Below are 5,000 nucleotides of genomic sequence, written 5' to 3'. Positions count from 1 at the left end.
CAAAAATGGAACCAATTAATACAATATTTTATATGAGAGGAAAACAAGTACATCACAAACTGACGCACATACTCAAGGACGCCACTTACATAAACACAACTCCAGCAGAAGAAAATGAACATCGTCTCTTCAGGAAACCAGTAAACACATTTCGAAAAGCCTTACCTGAACCAATATATGAATAATACAACTGTTGTACTATTATTTTAGAAAACTAAATGAACTGAAACACCTGTGGCGCAGACAAGACGGCATTTCTGTCATATTTCATTCTCATACTTCTGTCACTGTTCTTCACCCAACATCTACTACTTCTTCTTTCAACCCCACTGTCTATCCCTCATTATCTGATTTGATCCCTCTTGTCTCACCAGCCACGCACATACATCAATAGCCTAAACAGGTGTGTAGAAGCCTTACAAAGGACTCCACCACCACTTCCTCCTCCTCCTCCTCTTCCTCCTCCACGCTTAACCCACATGGCGTCTGTGTGGAGCAATTACTGAAGGGAAGAAAGAAGGTGAGAAGCGAAATAATGCAGAGCTGAAGGAGGGGAAGTGGAGCAGGAGGTGGAAGAGGTGTAGTGGGTGCAGAGAGAACAGAATGCAAGATATGAGCGCACAAGAGAAAAGAACGAGGGGGAAGAAGAGGGGAAAGAAGGGAAGAGTGAGAGTGGTAGAGGGTAATAGGAGGAAGGAGTGTAAAGCAAGGAAAGGAGTAAAAGAATGTAGAGGAAAGAAGAGAGGAAGGAAGCAATAAGGTGAAAAAGAGGGAATATGTAGTGTGAGACTGGGCAAGAGAAACGAATGAAAGGGTGCAAGAGAGAGAAAGGTGCAGGAGAAAGGGAGGAAAGCGAAGGAGTGTGGAGGAGGGAAGGAAGGCGCGAATGTGGAGAGGAAAACAAGAATGAATGAATGTAAGGATAAGGAAGGAAGGAATTGCAGTGAAGAAAGAAAGAAAGAATGAAAGAAGAAGAGGGAAGGAGAGAATCGATGAGAGAAAGGAAAATAATGAATAACAATGGATGTGTAAAAGGGAAAGAGGCATTGAGTGGAAGCGAAAATGTGTTGATTATGAAAAGGAAGAAGGAAATGAATGAGAGTGAATGAAAAAAGGGAAAGAAAAGGGGAGAAATCCACGTGAATAAATTGGGCAGAAGGAAGGAGTAAGTGGAAAATGGAAGAAGAGGAAGTAGTAGGAAAAAGAAGAGATAAAAACAAAACAAAAAAGCACAGTAGCGATTTGTTACGAAAGAGGAAATACGAAAGAGGAAATAAAGTAGAGGAAAAACTATATAAATCCGATCACAATTCAGATTTAATTTCCTGCACGAGTTTGTTTTGTACTTTGTGTTGTGGTGGTGGTGGTGGTGGTGGTACAGGTGTTAACGGCTGTGGTTGTGTTGCTGTTGTGTTGGGGCTGTGGTGGTGGTGAACCAGATGGTGTGGAGCTGGGGTTGTTGTTGTTGTTGTTGCTGTTATCGATTTTTATATTGTTTTACAGAGAGAGAGAGAGAGAGAGAGAGAGAGAGAGAGAGAGAGAGAGAGAGAGAGAGAATGTTAAAGGAAACCTGGTGTGTCGTGGCGTTGACCACACTGAAAGGCAGGCATCTACTCGTAATTAGGAGTAGCCGGAGATTATAGGAAGCCGTGCCACGTAACAAGGAACATAATATACCATTTTGTCTCAATCCTTATTTATATTTCCAGTTCACATTACCCACATCAGTGCACTACACATTCTCGATCCAATGGGCATATTTGTTGCTCCAGTCCGGCACTACAACCAAACTTGTAATTAGAACCAGTGGAGTTGGCACCCCACTTTCCACACGATCAGCTACACTGCCCTCACGTTGACACCACTCGGCCCTACTCGTCCACCTGGCAACCTAACGCCGTTGGCTGCTAACTCCTGCAACCATACACCAACATAACTATTCTTACACAACCCTCACTATGCATCGCCCGATAATGGACAGTTCTTACCTAGCCCAACAATCACAATTCACTTTGTTCTCCCCGATAAGGAACATTATTTATAGAACCCGTTAAACACACACTTAACACTTAAGTGTAGTTATCAATGCCTCTGAATAACACCTTTTCCAATTGTGTGCAATAGAAAACACAGTGAAAACAATTTCTAGGAAAGAAAAGAGTAAGTGTACTCACCTCAAGAGTGCAGGTGTGTAGACTCTGGGAGACGGGAGGAAGCAAGGAGTGAGGCGGGAGGTGCCTGTGGGGAGAGACACACTGTGCTTCATGCTCTTACATTTATACTCCACAAGCACAAGTCTGTACCTGTGTACATCTATCTATTTGTATCTATCTGTATAAACACACACACACACACACAGAGAGAGAGAGAGAGAGAGAGAGAGAGAGAGAGAGAGAGAGAGAGAGAGAGAGAGAGAGAGAGATCCAAAAATGTACTCCTTGTTTGACTCGCTATAATTAACTGAATTTTTTTTTTTCAGAAGCAGTTGGCCAAAATAATAATGTCAGAAGTAAGACAAAGCTTTGAAGAAAGAACATCTGTCATAAAGTGTTACTGGAATCACGAAAATGTCAAAGAAGTGCAAAGACAATTCAGAAGACACTTTGACAGGAATCCACCAAGGTGACGCACCATTGCTCGCATCACAGCTAAGTTTGTACCAGATGGAACTGTTCACGACCTCCATAAGCAAGCGTGTGTAGTAGTAGTAGTAGTAGTAGTAGTAGTAGTAGTGGTTGTAGTGGTATTAGTGGTGGTAGTAATACTAGTGGTAGCAGTAATAGAAGAAAGGAGAGTAGAAGCCTTTGTGAGAGGAAAAAAGTAGTAGTAGCAGTAATAGTAGTAGTAGTGGTAGAGGTAATATTCGCGATTTGTTACTACTACTACTACTGCTACTACTACTACTATTACTACTACTACTGCTACTACTACAACTACTACTACTACTACTACTACTACCTCTAACACTATTACTACTACTGCTGCTAATAATACTATGTGAATATTAATAGTAATGCCTTAAAAATTGTTGCAAAAACAGCTGCAGTAGTAGTATTTATATTAGTAATAGCAGTAGTAATAATAGTGGTAATAATAGTAGTAGTAGAAGTTTTTGTTGTTATATTGTTACTATAATTGTTATCAATATCACACACACACAGTAGTAGTAGTAGTAGTAGTAGTAATAGTAGTTATAGTAGTAGTAAGAGCAGAAGCAATAGTAGTTTTAATAATTTAGTATAATTTAATTATTTGATTAATTTTATTTATTTATTTATCTATTTCATTTTATTTATCTATTTATTTATTTATTTATATTTTTTTTGGTAGATATATGGTGTTTTTTGTGGATATGAGTGTGTTCGTTGGTTGAACAAGTCCCTGTATATCAAGTAGACCTTTGTGTGTCGCTCAAGTACCGAACGGCCTGGAAACACTGAGCCAAAGGGACGCCGCTCAGTCTGCAGCCAGTGTGGCGGCTTATCTTGTGTGGTGCGCGTGTGTATCGCATTGTGTTCCTCCTCAAAGACTTAGTGGTGGTCAAGATAACCAGGATTGGCCAAGCCCTCCCTGAAGTGTGCTACCAGTAGTGTACCAGGTGTGTTGAGTAGCCGCCAGGTGTACAGCCATATGTGTGTTGTGTACATGTGCATGTTGTGTACAGAAAGACCTCCTGCTGATGTTTTGTTAGTCCCATCATGCCGCTGGCCCGGGAAACTACACTTGCCCCTCTTCTCAGAGACGCCATCTTGTTGTGTCAGTCCGAGACGCCTCCTTCCCCCCCACCTCTCTCCCCACCACCCGCCAGCCACTCCTTCTGACTTCCGCCAGCACTTCTGGCCGCCCAATAGCCAGCAGCACCTTCACGGCAACTACCTGCCAGCACGCCTTCCTGTCCTTATCTCCTCCCACTCCCTCCCCCTTCCCTCAACCCACTCCTTCCTAATCCTATTTCGCCACCCACTCCTGCCAGGCCCCTACCAGCAACCCACTCCTTCCCGCTCCAAGCCTGCCAGCCGCCCCTTCCCGCCCCCCACCCACCATCCACTCCTTCCGGCCCCCACCCGCCTCACGCTCCTTTCCCCTTTCCGCCGCCCACACACGAGGTGCTCTCCTCGCTCCCTCCCCCCACTCATGACGTCACGGACGGCGGTGACAGTGACTAGCTGGTGTGAACCGCACCTCACACTCGCTCTACATAAATACTGCTACTACTACTGCTACTGCTGCTACCACTGCTGTTACTATTACTACTGTTACTTCTGCTGCTACTATTACTACTACTACAATTACTAGTGCTACTAGAATTCTATTACTACTATTACTGCTACTGCTGCCACTACTGGCGCTACTACTACTACTGCTGCTACTACTACTACTACTACTACTGCTACTACTATTACAACTACTACAATTCTGTTACTACTACTAATGCTGCTACTACTACTACTACTACTACTGCTACTACTATTACAACTACTACAATTCTGTTACTACTACTACTACTACTACTACTACTACTACTACTACTACTACTACTACTACTACTACTACTGCTACTACTACTACTCGTTCTACTTCTACTACTGCTACTAATACTGATATTAGCTCTACTACTACTACTACTACTACTACTACTATTATTACAATTACTGTTACTACTATTACTTCTATTAGTATTACTACGACTATTATTATTACGACTACTTTTAGTACAAAAATGAATACTACTACTATTACTACTACTACAATAATTATTATTACGAGTACTCATACTACTGCTTCTATTACTACTACTACTACTACTACAACTACTACTACTGCTACTACTACTACTACTACAACTACTACTTCCTTGCAAGCAAGCCTCCCTGTCCGCTTTACCGTCATTCCTTGATTCATATTTTTTATTATTTATATTGTTATTAGTGTGTGTGTGTGTGTGTGTGTGTGTGTGTGTGTGTGTGTGTGCAGGATTACAGATAAAAATATTATTCATG

The 5,000-nt window shown here is 42.0% G+C and overlaps 1 long non-coding RNA gene across 1 annotated transcript in view; it reads right to left on the bottom strand.

Annotated features, from left to right (window-relative positions):
- Positions 1-1,165: 1,165 nt before the first annotated feature.
- The window catches only part of LOC135096992 (uncharacterized), a 21,862-nt gene continuing 18,027 nt past the window's right edge, over positions 1,166-5,000 (bottom strand). Inside the window, exons 5-6 of the long non-coding RNA XR_010265245.1 lie at positions 2,175-2,238; positions 1,166-1,914 (exon numbers count right to left, since the gene is read on the bottom strand). This is a non-coding gene — a long non-coding RNA (uncharacterized LOC135096992). The remainder of the gene's footprint in view (positions 1,915-2,174; positions 2,239-5,000) is intronic.

The sequence above is a fragment of the Scylla paramamosain genome, unplaced genomic scaffold (genome assembly GCF_035594125.1).
Source record: "Scylla paramamosain isolate STU-SP2022 unplaced genomic scaffold, ASM3559412v1 Contig10, whole genome shotgun sequence".
In the NCBI taxonomy this organism is placed as follows: Eukaryota; Metazoa; Arthropoda; class Malacostraca; order Decapoda; family Portunidae; genus Scylla; species Scylla paramamosain.
Note: the sequence above shows the minus strand (reverse complement) of the source record. Positions and strands in the feature narration are given on the sequence as shown.